The following is a 14,273-nucleotide window of genomic DNA, read 5'->3' as shown; positions in this document are numbered from 1 at the left end:
CAGATGAAGAAGCTTGCACAGGATAGAGTAGCATGGAGAGCTGCATTAAACCAGTCTCAGGACTGAAGACCACAACAACAACATACTTTACTGTTTTACACGGCCTCTAAGTATGTACTATTATTTGGTTTTTGAGAAATGTTTCATGTTAGTAATTCACAAAAGTCTATACAGTATTATTCTTATAATTTTTCTGCAGTCAACAGTTTACAAAAACTGGGTCCATCTGGAAGTAAATATTTTATGATTCTAAATTTTTCAACATATTAGTTACTAACTGTATTAATTAGTGTGAGGTGTTTTCTGATTTAGAAAAGATACTGCAATAAAATTATTTTGTCAATGCTCAGAATCTTGCAGTCATTAAAGCAAATTTTGAGGAGCCTACCTTTCAGTGTCAATATTTCATCAGTTAATCAACGTCAAATGATTCCAAATACGTTCTCAGAACGTTGGGAGCATCTGCTTCCAAATGAGGGTTAACAGTATCTCCTCTGCTGCTTACTTGCTCACAATGTTTTTTTCATAATACGATGTTGTAACTTTAATTAGATGTTACTTTTAATTATTCAGGCTTCCAGTGCAAGCAATTGCATTATTATACTCATGAACATAAATGTTAACAACAGATATAAATGTTTAATGGACATTTTGCCTAAATAAAGTTTTACACGTTCCTGTACCGATCACGTATTGTGCGTGCCACTGCATTACATAGAGAATGAGAAGGTAAAATCGAAATATTTTTAGCTATCCTTCAGACCAGGAAATATAACGACGAGATCTCCACTTACTGTGTCTCTATGTTCAGATTCTCGCTATGAGGCCAATCAACAACATTATCGTCTAAGTATGTGAAAATACACGCAGGTTTCAAAACCGCTGACGCCAATATAATTCCCTCGAAGTCTTCCATAAACAAATTGGCTTTAACAGGTGACAAGGGGCTACCCATCGCAACTCCATCTGTCTGCTAATAGTACCTGTCACTGAATAAAAAGTAAGTGGATGTCAACACATGCCGAATTATGTACGTTAACACAAAAAAAACCTCACCTCAATTAACCGAAGTGAATAAGAGGAACACGAGTGAAGAGAGAGACCACATTAAAACTTACTAGAATATCATAGTCGTTCAGACTTATTCCCTCTGACCGACGTAAGCAATTAAACAAGTTCTTAATGTGATGCTAACACAGACGTACTAATGGGTTCAACAGGACAGCAAGGTGTTTTGCTACACGCAGTGTCGAAACCCCAATATTACTCAAAACCAGCCTAAGAGGGACCCTTGTGACCTACAGCACAATAAGAATTATGACTCTTGATAGTCTCCTAGGACAACGAACTATTCTTCGGGAAGCTGTTAATCTTTTTTTCAACACTTTTTGTCAGCACCGATCCTCCGTTACCCTCAGTCAGACAGCAAACATTGTATCTTTTGGGCGTAATCCTGCTTTTCCAAAAGAACTGTAGCATTAACCTTGCCCTTGGGTAAAATAATAGTATCCCCTCAGCCAGAGCCATATTACTCTCGTGCGGACGCTCCTCAGCCAGCACGCGGCCAGGCTGCCTCCTTACCTCTTCTGCAGAGTCAAAAGGTAGTTTAAAAATAGCCTTTTCCATAGATCTAATAAAAATCAAACTTTGACAAACGCATGGGAGTTGTTGCAAAATTGAGACTATTCCGTAACACGGTTAAATCTGCATCGTCAAGATAATTAACGAAATGCGCAACATTGGCAAACTTTGGAACACTATTTTGATGACGACACCTCAACAAAAGCGACAACGCACATCGAAATCTTACTTTACTACTGAGCAGTTTATCCCACCTCCTCAAGCAACGGCACATTTGCTTCCCGTAGAGGTTAATGATGCAAAATCTAACTGTCTTCCGGCATACAGGATGTTGAAATTATTTACAGGCGTACAACTGCGTGATGTCGTCAGCACTTTAGCCTTGAAAATGACAGGTTTTTCACCTCTCGAAGTATCGGCGGTTGTCGTCGAGGTCACCCGGCTGCATTTCCCTAACGTGTTTGAACGTTGTTTATGCAAGAAAAACTCAGGTCCCATATTGTTCACTTGTGGTGTAAATAATTTTTACACACACATAAGAATGTAAAAATATACTTTCACTTAAGAATGTGAACAGTGGTTCAAATGGCTCTAAGCACTATGGGACTTAACATCTGAGGTCATCCGTTCTCTAGAACTTAGAATTACTTAAACCTAACTAACGTAGGGCAATCACACACATTCCATGCCCGAGGCAGGATTCGAACCTGCGACCGTAGCGGTCGTGCAGTTGCAGACTGTAGTGCCTAGAACGGCTCGGCCACTCGGATCGGCATTTGAACAGTGAAAAAAGTCGAGGTAAAAAAAAGGCGCATGGTAAGGTCGACAGGTGGAGCAGCAACATACCTCTAGGAGCGAACGAGTAAGAAGCTAAAACTGAGTGTCGCACGCAACAGTGGCGGTGAGTGTTCGTGGTCGTTATTTTGAGGCTCTAGTTTTGCTGTTACATGTACAATTTCGGCACACACCACAGACGAGGAAACTAAAATGTAAACATATTACAGTACATATCGGACTGCAAATTTCAAATTCAAACACAGCACACTGATGTGACAAAAGTCATGAGGTACCTCCTAATATCGTGTCCGACCTTTTGTCGGGAGTAGTGTAGCAACTGGACATGGGGTGGACTCGACAAGTCTTTGGAAGCCTCCGGGAGAAATATTGAGCCATGTTGCCTCTATAAGCCGTCCATATTTGAGAAAGTGTTGTTCAAGAACTGATGTGGTGATTGTCCGATAAATCTCCAATCAGATTCATGGCGGGTGGTCTGGGTGGTCAAGATCACTCCCTCGAATTATCCAGAATGTTCTTCAAACCAATCCAGAACAACTGTGGCACGGTGAAACGTCGACTTGTCAACCATGAAAATTCCATCGTTATTTGGGAACAAGAAGTTCATCAGTGGTTGCAAATGGTTGCGAAGTAGCAGAACATAAAAATTTCCAGACAATGATCGGTTCAGTTGGACCAGAGGACCAACACGCTTCCGTGTAAGCAAGGCCCACACCATTATGAAGCCGCCACCAGCTTGTTGACAACTTGGGTGCGGTGATTTTGAGAATGCACGGTAGCAAACAGAGCGAACTCAGGACGACAACATGGCACTGCCGAGAGGGAAGACCATCGTGTTTGGCGAACGGCTCTCTCGCAGTTTGAGCAGCAGTTGGTACGGCAGTTACAACGAACTGTTACAAATCGGTTACTTTCAAGACAGCCCCGAGCCAGATGCCCTGTAGCTTGCATCACTGACGCCAAACCATTTGCGACTTCAATGGTGTCAAGCAAGAGCTCATTGGCGGGCAGCGAGGAGGTCTGTATTGTTCCCTGATGAAAGCTGGTTCTGCCTCGGTGCCAGTAATGGCCGTGTGCTGCTTACAAGGGAACCTCCCCATCGCACCACCCTCAGATTTAGTTATAATTTGGCACAGTGGATAGGCTTTGAAAAACTGAACACAGATCAGACTAGAAAACAGGAAGAAGTTGTGTGAAACTATGAAAAAATAAGCATAATATACAAACTGAGTAGTCCATGGGCAACATAGGCAACATCAAGTATGATGTGGGCACAGGAGCGCTGTGGTCCCGTGGTTAGCGTGAGCAGCTGCGGAGCGAGAGGTCTTTGGTTGAAGTCTACCCTCGAGCAAAAAGTATACTTACTTTATTTTTGCAAAGTTATGATCTGTCCGTTCGTTCATTGACGTCTCTGTTCACTGTAATATGTTTAGTATCTGCGTTTTGCGACCGAATCGCAAAACCGTGCGATTAGGAGACGAAAGGACGTGCCCCTCCAATGGGAACCGAAAACATTTGATTCAGGAAAACACTCCTGATATATTCTATACGACACTGGTGACGGCATGTGCGTCACATGACAGGAATATGTTGTCGACCCACCTAACTTGCACACTTGGGGAATGGGTAAAAACATTCTTCTACTTTGCCCGATTTAGGTTTTCTTGTGGATGTGATAATCACTCCCAAAAAAGGGATGAAAACATAAGAGTGTGTCACATAAACTGCAACAAATGAATGCAACAGTTTCACGGTCGCACAGTTTTCTCTGTGCTCTGTCAAAACATATGTTTTTAACGTTTTCAAATTTTCCCGTTTGTAGACCGTCACATCCTGCATATGTCAAAGCAAATATGAACATGTCCTGGAATTTTGGAGAGCGAAATTGATTATGAGTAAGTGCCTGAACTCTGATATTGTCTGAAAATAAAAATATAAATTTCTTACTGGAGGGAAGACTTAAACCAGAGACCTCTTGTTCCGCAGCTGCTCACGCAAACCACGGGACCACGGCGCTGCTGTGCCCAGATCATCCTTGATGTTGCTTATGTTGCCCGTGGACTACTCAGTTTGTATATTTTGCTTATTTTTTCATAGTTCCACACAACGTCTTCCTGTTTTCTAGACTGATCTGTGTTCAGTTTTTCAAGGCCTATCCACTGTGCCAAATTATAACTAAATCCGATGGGGGTGCGATGGGGAGGTTCCCCTGTTAGAAAGAGGCCAGTTGAGGGTCTGCAACCAACCTGTCTGCCTGCTAGACACCGTGAACCTGCACCTGTAGTTATGATGCGGGTTTCTACACTCCTGGAAAAGGAAAAAAGAACACATTGACACGGTGTGTCAGACCCACAATACTGCGAGAGGGCTGTACAAACAATGATCACACGCACGGCACAGCGGACACACCAGGAACCGCGGTGTTGGCCGTAGAATGGCGCTAGCTGCGCAGCATTTGTGCACTTCCGCCGTCAGTGTCAGCCAGTTTGCCGTGGCATACGGAGCTCCATCGCAGTCTTTAACACTGGTAGCATGTCGCGACAGCGTGGACGTTAACCGTATGTGCAGTTGACGGACTTTGAGCGAGGGCGTATAGTGGGCATGCGGGTGGCCGGGTGGACGTACCGCCGAATTGCTCAACACGTGGGGCGTGAGGTCTCCACAGTACATCGATGTTGTCGCCACTGGTCGGCGGAAGGTGCACGTGCCCGTCGACCTGGGACCGGACCGCAGCGACGCACGGATGCACGCCAAGACTGTAGGATCCTACGCAGTGCCGTAGGGGACCGCACCGCCACTTCCCAGCAAATTAGGGACACTGTTGCTCCTGGGGTATCGGCGAGGACCATTCGCAACCGTCTCCATGAAGCTGGGCTACGGTCCAGCACACCGTTAGGCTGTCTTCCGCTCACGCCCCAACATCGTGCAGCCCGCCTCCAGTGGTGTCGCGACAGCCGTGAATGGAGGGACGAATGGAGACGTGTCGTCTTCAGCGATGAGAGTTGCTTCTGCCTTGGTGCCAATGATGGTCGTATGCGTGTTTGGCGCCGTGCAGGTGAGCGTCACAATCAGGACTGCATACGACCGAGGCACACAGGGCCAACACCCGGCATCATGGTGTGGGGAGCGATCTCCTACACTGGCCGTACACCCCTGGTGATCGTCGAAAGGACACTGAATAGTGCACGGTACATCCAAACCGTCATAGAACCATTCCTAGACCGGCAAGGGAACTTGCTGTTCCAACAGGACAATGCACGTCCGCATGTATCCCGTGCCACCCAACGTGCTCTAGAAGGTGTAAGTCAACTACCCTGGCCAGCAAGATCTCCGGATCTGTCCCCCATTGAGCGTGTTTGGGAGTGGATGAAGCGTCGCCTCACGCGGTCTGCACGTCCAGCACGAACGCTGGTCCAACTGAGGCGCCAGGTGGAAATGGCATGGCAAGCCGTTCCACAGGACTACATCCAGCATCTCTACGATTGCCTCCATGGGAGAATAGCAGCCTGCATTGCTGCGAAAGGTGGATATACACTGTACTAGTGCCGACATTGTGCATGCTCTGTTGCCTGTGTCTATGTGCCTGTGGTTCTGTCAGTGTGATCATGTGATGTATCTGACCCCAGGAATGTGTCAATAAAGTTTCCCCTTCCTGGGACAATGAATTCACGGTGTTCTTATTTCAATTTCCAGGAGTGTATTTCGTATGGCACCAGGAGAAGTCTCGTGGTTATCCCATGTAAGACTGTAATTCAGTCGTGTGATAAGACCTGTTTGCTGCTTTTTATGAACACCATTCCGAGGGTGATTCAGAACAGGATAACGCTCGCCCACGTATCGCTCTTGTACGAGTAATGCAACATGCTGTACGGAGTGTCGACATTTTGCCTGGGCCCGCTCGATCGCCAGATCTGTCTACAGTCGAACACATATGGGGCATCATTAGACTACAGCTTCAGCGTCATGCACAAACTGCACAAATTGTACCTGTATTGACCGACCAAGTGCAACAGGCATGCCACAAACTGACATCCGGCTCCTGTACTACGCAGTGCACACACGTTTGCATGTTTGCATTCAACATTCTAGTGGTTACACCGGTTATTAATGTAACAGCAATTCTCGTTTGGCCGACCGGGGCGGCCGAGCGGTTGTAGGCGCTACAGTCTGGAGCCGCGCGACCGCTACGGTCGCAGGTTCGAATCCTGTCTCGGAAATGGATGTCGGGAATGGATGTGTGTGACGTCCTTAGGTTAGTTAGGTTTAAGTATGGGACATAATCGAGAGGTAAGTTGGTGAATAATATTCTGCACAGGCAACCCTTTCGCAAACATGGACGGCTATAGAGGCACTATGACACAATATTTCTGCAGGGGACCTCCAATGTTTTTTCGAGTCCACCCCATATCGATTTGCTGCACTACTCTGGACGAAAGGTCGAACACGGTATGAGCTGGTATCCCATGACCTTTGTCACCTCAGTGTACTCTGTTCGTATTTGAAATTTGCAGTCCGCGATGTGCAAGACCGAGTTGTGCACACTGGAGACCTCCCACCCGGCAGCCACGTCCTTCCGCTGACTGTACTTCGTATTTTCAGCTTAGGCCTATGATATGTACTTTAATATGTTCTCATTTTTGCTTCCTCGTCTGTGGCGTGTGCCGGAACCAGAGATGTAACATGAAAACAGGGATCTCAAAATGACGAACACGTCTACTCGCTCTCAGTGTTGTGAGCAACACTCGGATTTAGTTTCGTACTCATTCGTTCCAAGAGGTATGTTGCTGTTCTACCTATCAACCTCACCTTGCTACTTTTCTCTCATAGCATTACACGAACTCCCTGTTCAAATTCTTAAGGGAAAATATAGTTTTATATTCTTATATATGTGTAAAAATTATTTAATCCACAAGTAAATAATATGGGACCCGAGTTTCTCTGGGCATAAACAATGTTCAAATACTTTACGGAAAGGCAGCCAAGTGACCTCCCCAACAGTCGCCGATGTATCGAGATGTAAACGACCCGTCATTCTCGAGGCAAAAGCGCCGCCGACGTCACCCAGTTGTATCACGCAGTTGTACACCTGCAATCAATTTCAACATCCTACACTACGTGATCAAAAGACTTATAAGTTCGTGGCGCACCGGGCGCTGTGAACGAGCGGTTCTAGGTGCTACAGTCTGGAGCCGCGCGACCGCTATGATCGCAGGTTCAAAACCTGCCTCGGGAATGGATGTGCGGGACGTTCTTAGGTTAGTTAGGTTTCAGTAGTTCTAACTTCTAGGGGACTGATGGCCTTAGAAGTTAAGTCCCATAGTGCTCAGAGCCATTTGAACCATTTCTCGTTTGGGTGCTATTGCCTAGCTCACGTTTACATTAAACTGTGAGTCTGTGTGTTACTAAATTAAATATGTTTACCGGACCAATGTATTCCCAAAATTTAGTAACTCTAGGCTAATTATTTGTTTGGTGTTGGGATATTTTCCCGGTCATTGTTTTGGGGACTCGTGGGGGTTTTCTTTTTCCTTACAATGAAAATCTACGGTTAAAAGAGAGAAGTGCACACACGGAAACGCCACAAGTTTCTGCCGGAACAAACTGAATTTACTGTCTTCCAAAGACCCACCAAATCTGCCTTGCTGTTACCAAACACTGCCTCCAGGTAGCTGAGATATCCGCCTGAAGGGCCGCTTTCTTACTTGTAAAACTTTGGGTGGCTTTTACAGCTGTCTTCCACGAGAGAAATATCCTCTTCTTCACACGCACGCGGCCAAAGGTCTCTCAATGTTTTGTTCCACATATATTTGCGGGCGCTTTTTCTCTCTTTTAAAGCTTGCTAAAACTAATAAGCGTTCATTCCATGGCGATAAAAATTTTACCAATTCTTTGAGGTTAGCAGTCTTACGGAATATTGTACCAAGCCTAGACAAAATCTTTTCCTCGAAAAAGTGTAAAATGTTAATTGTCTTCTTTAACAATGTTGACTGTAAGAATTATAGAGCTTTATAACCTTAATCCTATTTTAATAAGTTTTCAAACTTGGCCAGTTAAAATTATTACGTACAAAACAGCAAACTAAGGATCCGGTTTCTAAACTCTAAAAAGGGATACAAAAAAACTGTAGCACGAAGTGTAACAAAAAATACTTACTTCTAACTACTAACAGTTATAATGAGGCTCTATATCCCTTACATAAAATTAATTCTAAAATATAATATTTTTTTAAGGTTAGATCTGACCGCGGGACAGTGCAGTGCAGAGCAGTGCTGTGCGGTTTCACTCACTCTGCAGCTCTCTCTCTCTCTCTCTCTCTGTCTCTCTCCCTCTCGCCTATGGCGACACTAGCGACACACTGTCGCGGACGGGGCGCTCAACTACAGTGTCTGTCGCCCGTGGGGCTCGGGCGAGACCGCCGGGCGCAATTCTTGGATGAGCCTGGGTTAGATGTACACGCCTCTTCAAAGAAAGTGGGGTTCGGATAATTTTCTGCTGTATAGTATAGGATAGATGGTGATCTGTGGCAACTCTGCCGAAGGAGCACAACGCTGGAGCACGCACAAGTGTTTCGGAGCTCACCGCTCATCGTACATTGTCAAAGATGGAGCTCCGCAGCAGACGACACCTACCAGTTAACACGTTGACCAAACGACATCGTCAGTTATGGCTGCAGTGAGCACGGGATCATCGGGCTTCGCTCATCGATCAATGCCAACGCTTCGGCTCTCTTGGCGAATATACAGGGTGTCCCAGCAATCTTGTCCACCCAAACTATCTCTGGAACAATAACAGCTATTGAAAAACGGCTTTCACCGGTATCAATGTAGGACTGGGGCCCATGAACGTATATATTTGGAAACATTCTAAAACGAAAACATATGTGTTTTTTAACACAACTTACATTTTTTTAAATGGACCTCCTATATTTTTTCTTCAGCAATCCATAGCATGACAAAGCACATACACAATGGCGTTGATTGCATCTCAATATTCCCATTACATCCCGAAATATTGAGACGCTAAGTTGACGCTTGAAACGCCCGACATGCGCTGCCAGCGCACGTCCTGAGGCTCAGGCGTGAACCCCATACTGCCCGTAATCGTGATGTGATTGACATGTGCAATCACACCTCTATACTTATTAAGAGGAACGCTTACTTGTCAATCACATCGCGATTACGGGCAGCATGTGGTTCACGCCTGAGCCTCAGGACGTACGCTAGCAGCGCATGTCGGGTGTTTCAAGGGTCAACTTCGCGTCTCAGTATTTCGGGATGTAATGGGAATAATGGGATGCAATCAACGCCATTGTGTATGTGCTTTGTCATGCTATGGATTGCTGAAGAAAAAATATAGGAGGTCCATTAAAAAAAACATAAGTTGTGTTAAAAACACATATGTTTTCGTTTTAGAATGTTTCCAAATATGTACATTCATGGGCCCCAGCCCTACATTGATACCGGTGAAAGTCGTTTTCCAATAGCTGTTATTGTTCCAGAGATATTTTGGGTGGACACGATGGCTGGGACACCCTGTATATTAATGACTTGCCATTCTACATTCGTGAAGATGCAAAGCTGGTACTTTTTGCCTATGATACAAGTATAACAATCACACTCAACAGACAAGAATTAACCGGTGAAATTGTAAACGATGTTTTTCAGAAAATAATTAAGTGGTTCTCTGCAAATGGGCTCTCATTAAACATTGACAAAACACAGTATATACAGTTCCACACAGTAAATGGAATGCCCCATTAATAAATATAGACTTTGATCAGAAATCGGTAGCTAAGGTAGAATATTCAAAATTTCTAGGTGTATATATTGATGAGGGGTTGAACTGGAAAAACACACTGAGGATTTGCCGAAATGATTACTGAAACGTTCAGCTACTTATGCTATTAGGGTCATTGAAAATTTTGGAGATATACATCTGAGTAAATTAGCTTACCACGCCTATTTTCACTCTCTGCTTTCGTATGGCATCATATTCTGGGGTAACTCATCATTGAGTAAAAGAGTGTTCATTGCACAAAAGCATGTAATCAGAATAATTGCTGGAGCTCATCCAAGATCATCCTGCAGACACTTATTTAAAGAGCTAGAAATCTTCACTGTAGCCTCACAATATATACAGGGTGAGTCACCTAACATTACCGCTGGATATATTTCGTAAAGCACATGAAACACTGACGAATCGATTCCACAGACCGAACGTGAGAAGAGGGGCTAGTGTAATTGGTTAATAAAAACCATAAAAAATGCACGGTAGAGTGTTTTTTTAACACAAACCTATGTTTTTTAAAAATGGAACCCCGTTGGTTTTGTTAGCACATCTGAAGATATAAACAAATACGCAATCAGTGCCTTTTGTTGCATTGTAAAATGCTAATTACCTCCGGAGATATTGTAACCTAAAGTTGACGCTTAAATACAACTCCTCCGCTGTTCGATCGTGTATATCGGAGAGCACCGAATTACGTAGGGATCCAAAGGGAATGGTGATGGACCTTAGGTACAGAAGAGACTCAAGCGTCAACTTAAATTACAATACACATTACGTCCACATGCTAACACCTTTTTTTTGGTCTTTTTCACTGACGCACATGTACATTACCATGAGGGGTGAGGTACACGTACACACGTGCTTTCCGTTTTCAATTACGGAGTGAAATAGAGTGTGCTCCGACATGTCAGGCCAATAGATGTTCAATGTGGTGGCCATCATTTGCTACACACAATTGCAATCTCTGGCGTAATGAATGTCGTACACGCCGCAGGCTGCCACAATACGTTGTTTCACATCCTCTGGGGTTGTAGGCACATCACGGCACACATTCTCCTTTAACGTACCCCACAGAATATTTAGAAGTCCTGAGGTGTAAGATCAGGAGAATGGACTGGCCAATTTATGCGTCCTCCACGTCCTATGAAACGCCTGTCGAACATCCTGTCAAGGGTCAGCCTAGTGTTAATTGCGGAATGTGCAGGTGCACCATCATGCTGATACCACACACGTCGACGCGTTTCCAGTGGGACATTTTCGAGCAACGTTGGCAGATCATTCTGTAGCAACGCTATGTGGAGGAGGAGATTAGTGTTTAACGTCCCGTCGACAACGAGGTCATTAGAGACGGAGCGCAAGCTCAGGTGAGGGAAGGATGGGGAAGGAAATCAGCCGTGCCCTTTCATAGGAACCATCCCGGCATTTGCCTGAAGCGATTTAGGGAAATCACGGAAAACCTAAATCAGGATGGCCAGAGACGGGATTGAACGGTCGTCCTCCCGAATGCGAGTCCAGTGTGATAACCACTGCGCCACCCCGCTCGGTAAACGCGATGTATGTTGCAACTGTTTGGGCCCCTGCAATGAAGTGAGGACCAATGAGGTGGTCGCCAATGATTCCTCACCATACATTTACAGTCCACGGTCGCTGTCGCTCTACCTCTCTGAGCGAGAGAGGATTGTCCATGGACCAGTCGTGCATGTTCCGTAGATCCACTGCCCCGTGGTTTGTGAAACCCGCTTCATCAGTAAACAGGAAGAACTGCAACGCATTCTCTATTAATGCCTATTGACAGAATTGCACTCGATGATTAAAGTCATCACCATGCAATTGATGATGTAGTGACACATGGAACGGGTGAAAGCGGTGACGATGCAGTATGCGCATGACACTACTTTGACTCAGTCCACCGGCTCTGGCAATGTCTCGTGTACTCATGTGTGGGTTCATGGCAACAGCAGCTAACACACCAACTGCACCCGCTTCTCCTGTGATGGGTCTATTACGGACCCGTTTGCGCGCTACGACCATACCTGTTGCATACAGTTGTCGGTAGATGTATTGCAATGTACCGCACCTTGGATGCTCTCTGTCCGAGTACCGTTCTGCATACACCCTGCAGGCTTCAGCTGCATTTCGACACTCGCCATAGATGAGTATCATCTCCGCCTTTTCAGAGTTCAAATACACCATGGTCACAGTCCCTACAACACTGCACTATCACAGACGTCTGGTAACACGGTGTACTACAGTTGGTCTACGTGCGGAGACGAATGCAGAATAACAATAGCAGCAAGCGCTACATGCGCACACTGCGACAGCTAGACCAAACCGCAACAGTGCACTACAGCCACACTCGTAAATACGGTCGTCATCGTAAACATGTCCGTGCAGATGCTGCTCGCCGACCGTGGCCCGTGTTTGTTTCAACACGCAACTGAAAGTCGGAGGTTTCAAGCGTCAACTTTAGGTTACAATATCTCCGGATGTAATTAACATTTTACGATGCAACAAACGGCACTAATTACGTATTTGTTTATATGTTCAGATGTGCTAACAAAACTAACGTGGTTCTATTTTTAAAAACGTAGGTTTGTGTTAAAAAACATACTTCCGTGCATTTTTGTATGGTTTGTATTAAACAATTACACTAGCCCTTCTCCTCACGTTCGGTCTGTGGAATCGGTTCGTTAGTATTTGATGTGGTTTACGAAATATATCCAGCGGTAACGTTAGTTGACTCACCCTGTATATTCGCTTTTGAAATTTGTTATTTACAGTCCGAACGAATTCAAAAGTAATAGCAGCGTACATGGCTACAACACTAGGAGAAAGGATGATCTTCACTAGTCAAGGTTAAATCTAACTCAAAAGGTGGTAAATTATGCTGCCACAAAAGTCTTTGGTCACTTACCTAATAGCATCAAAAGTCTGACAGATAGCCATATAGCACAGAAAGGAAATTAAAGTAATGTGTTAATGGCAACTCCTTCTACTCAATAGATTAATTTTTGGATATAGTTAAGTGGGTAATTTCCCAACCTCCACAAAAAAAACAAAAAAAAAACGTAAACAAAAAACGAGGGTCATGTAATATTTTTTCTAATGTAATATCTTGTATAGAAACCTTTTATTGACCTGACACATTCCACATCATTACGAAGTGTCGTATTCATGATCTACGGAACAAGTACTAATCCAATCTAATCTAATCTAATCTCTAATCACAAACGCCGTCCTCGGGGCGAATGGCGCGGCATCTACGCAGGCTGGTGCAAGTATTATGCTACGGGAAATATTCTCCTGTTCTTGCATTGGACTTGTGGCAGTAATCGAAGACACGCTGACAGCTGTAAACCACCTGCATCCCTTCATACTTGACTCGCTCGAAGTAGGCGATCTCATCTTCCAGCAATATAACTGTCCGTGCCTCGGAGCCAGAACCGCGCTACAGTGCTTTGAGGAGCATCACATTGAACTCACGTTGATGTCTCGGCGACGAGATTCACGCGGTGTAAATCCTATGGAAGTCACCTGCGTCATTATTGGGCGCCACCACTTCGTATACATACCAGCGTTCCGTTATTTACGCGAATTATATTACCTGTCTAATACCACATACCTCCACAAACCTGCCAACAAACTGCCGGATCCGTGATACTCAGAATCAGTGATGTATTGTGTTCCAAAGACTGATAAACAAGCTAGTAAGCAGGTGGACATAACAGCTTTGGCTCATCAGTATAGGCACATCATTCGACTATGTCCTGGCAATGCTTATAGTACCTACTGAAAGGTGTTTATTTCTGTCAAAAAAATGGCTCTGAGCACTATGGGACTTAACTGCTGTGGTCATCAGTCCCCTATAACTTAGAACTACTTAAACCTAACTAACCTAAGGACATCACACACATCCGTGCCCGAGGCAGGATTCGAACCTGCGACCGTAGCAGTCGCGCGGTTCCGGACTGAGCGCCTTAACCGCTAGACCACCGCGGCGGGCGTTTATTTCTGTCAATCATGCGATAAGTTTCTTTTGTAATAGCGTATTGGGAAAAACTGGGTCTCCTGTGCGAATCACTCGCTTCTGCCAACACTAGCGTCGGGCC

This window comes from Schistocerca gregaria, chromosome 9 (genome assembly GCF_023897955.1).
Source record: "Schistocerca gregaria isolate iqSchGreg1 chromosome 9, iqSchGreg1.2, whole genome shotgun sequence".
NCBI lineage: Eukaryota > Metazoa > Arthropoda > Insecta > Orthoptera > Acrididae > Schistocerca > Schistocerca gregaria.
This window is presented reverse-complemented; position numbering follows the sequence as displayed.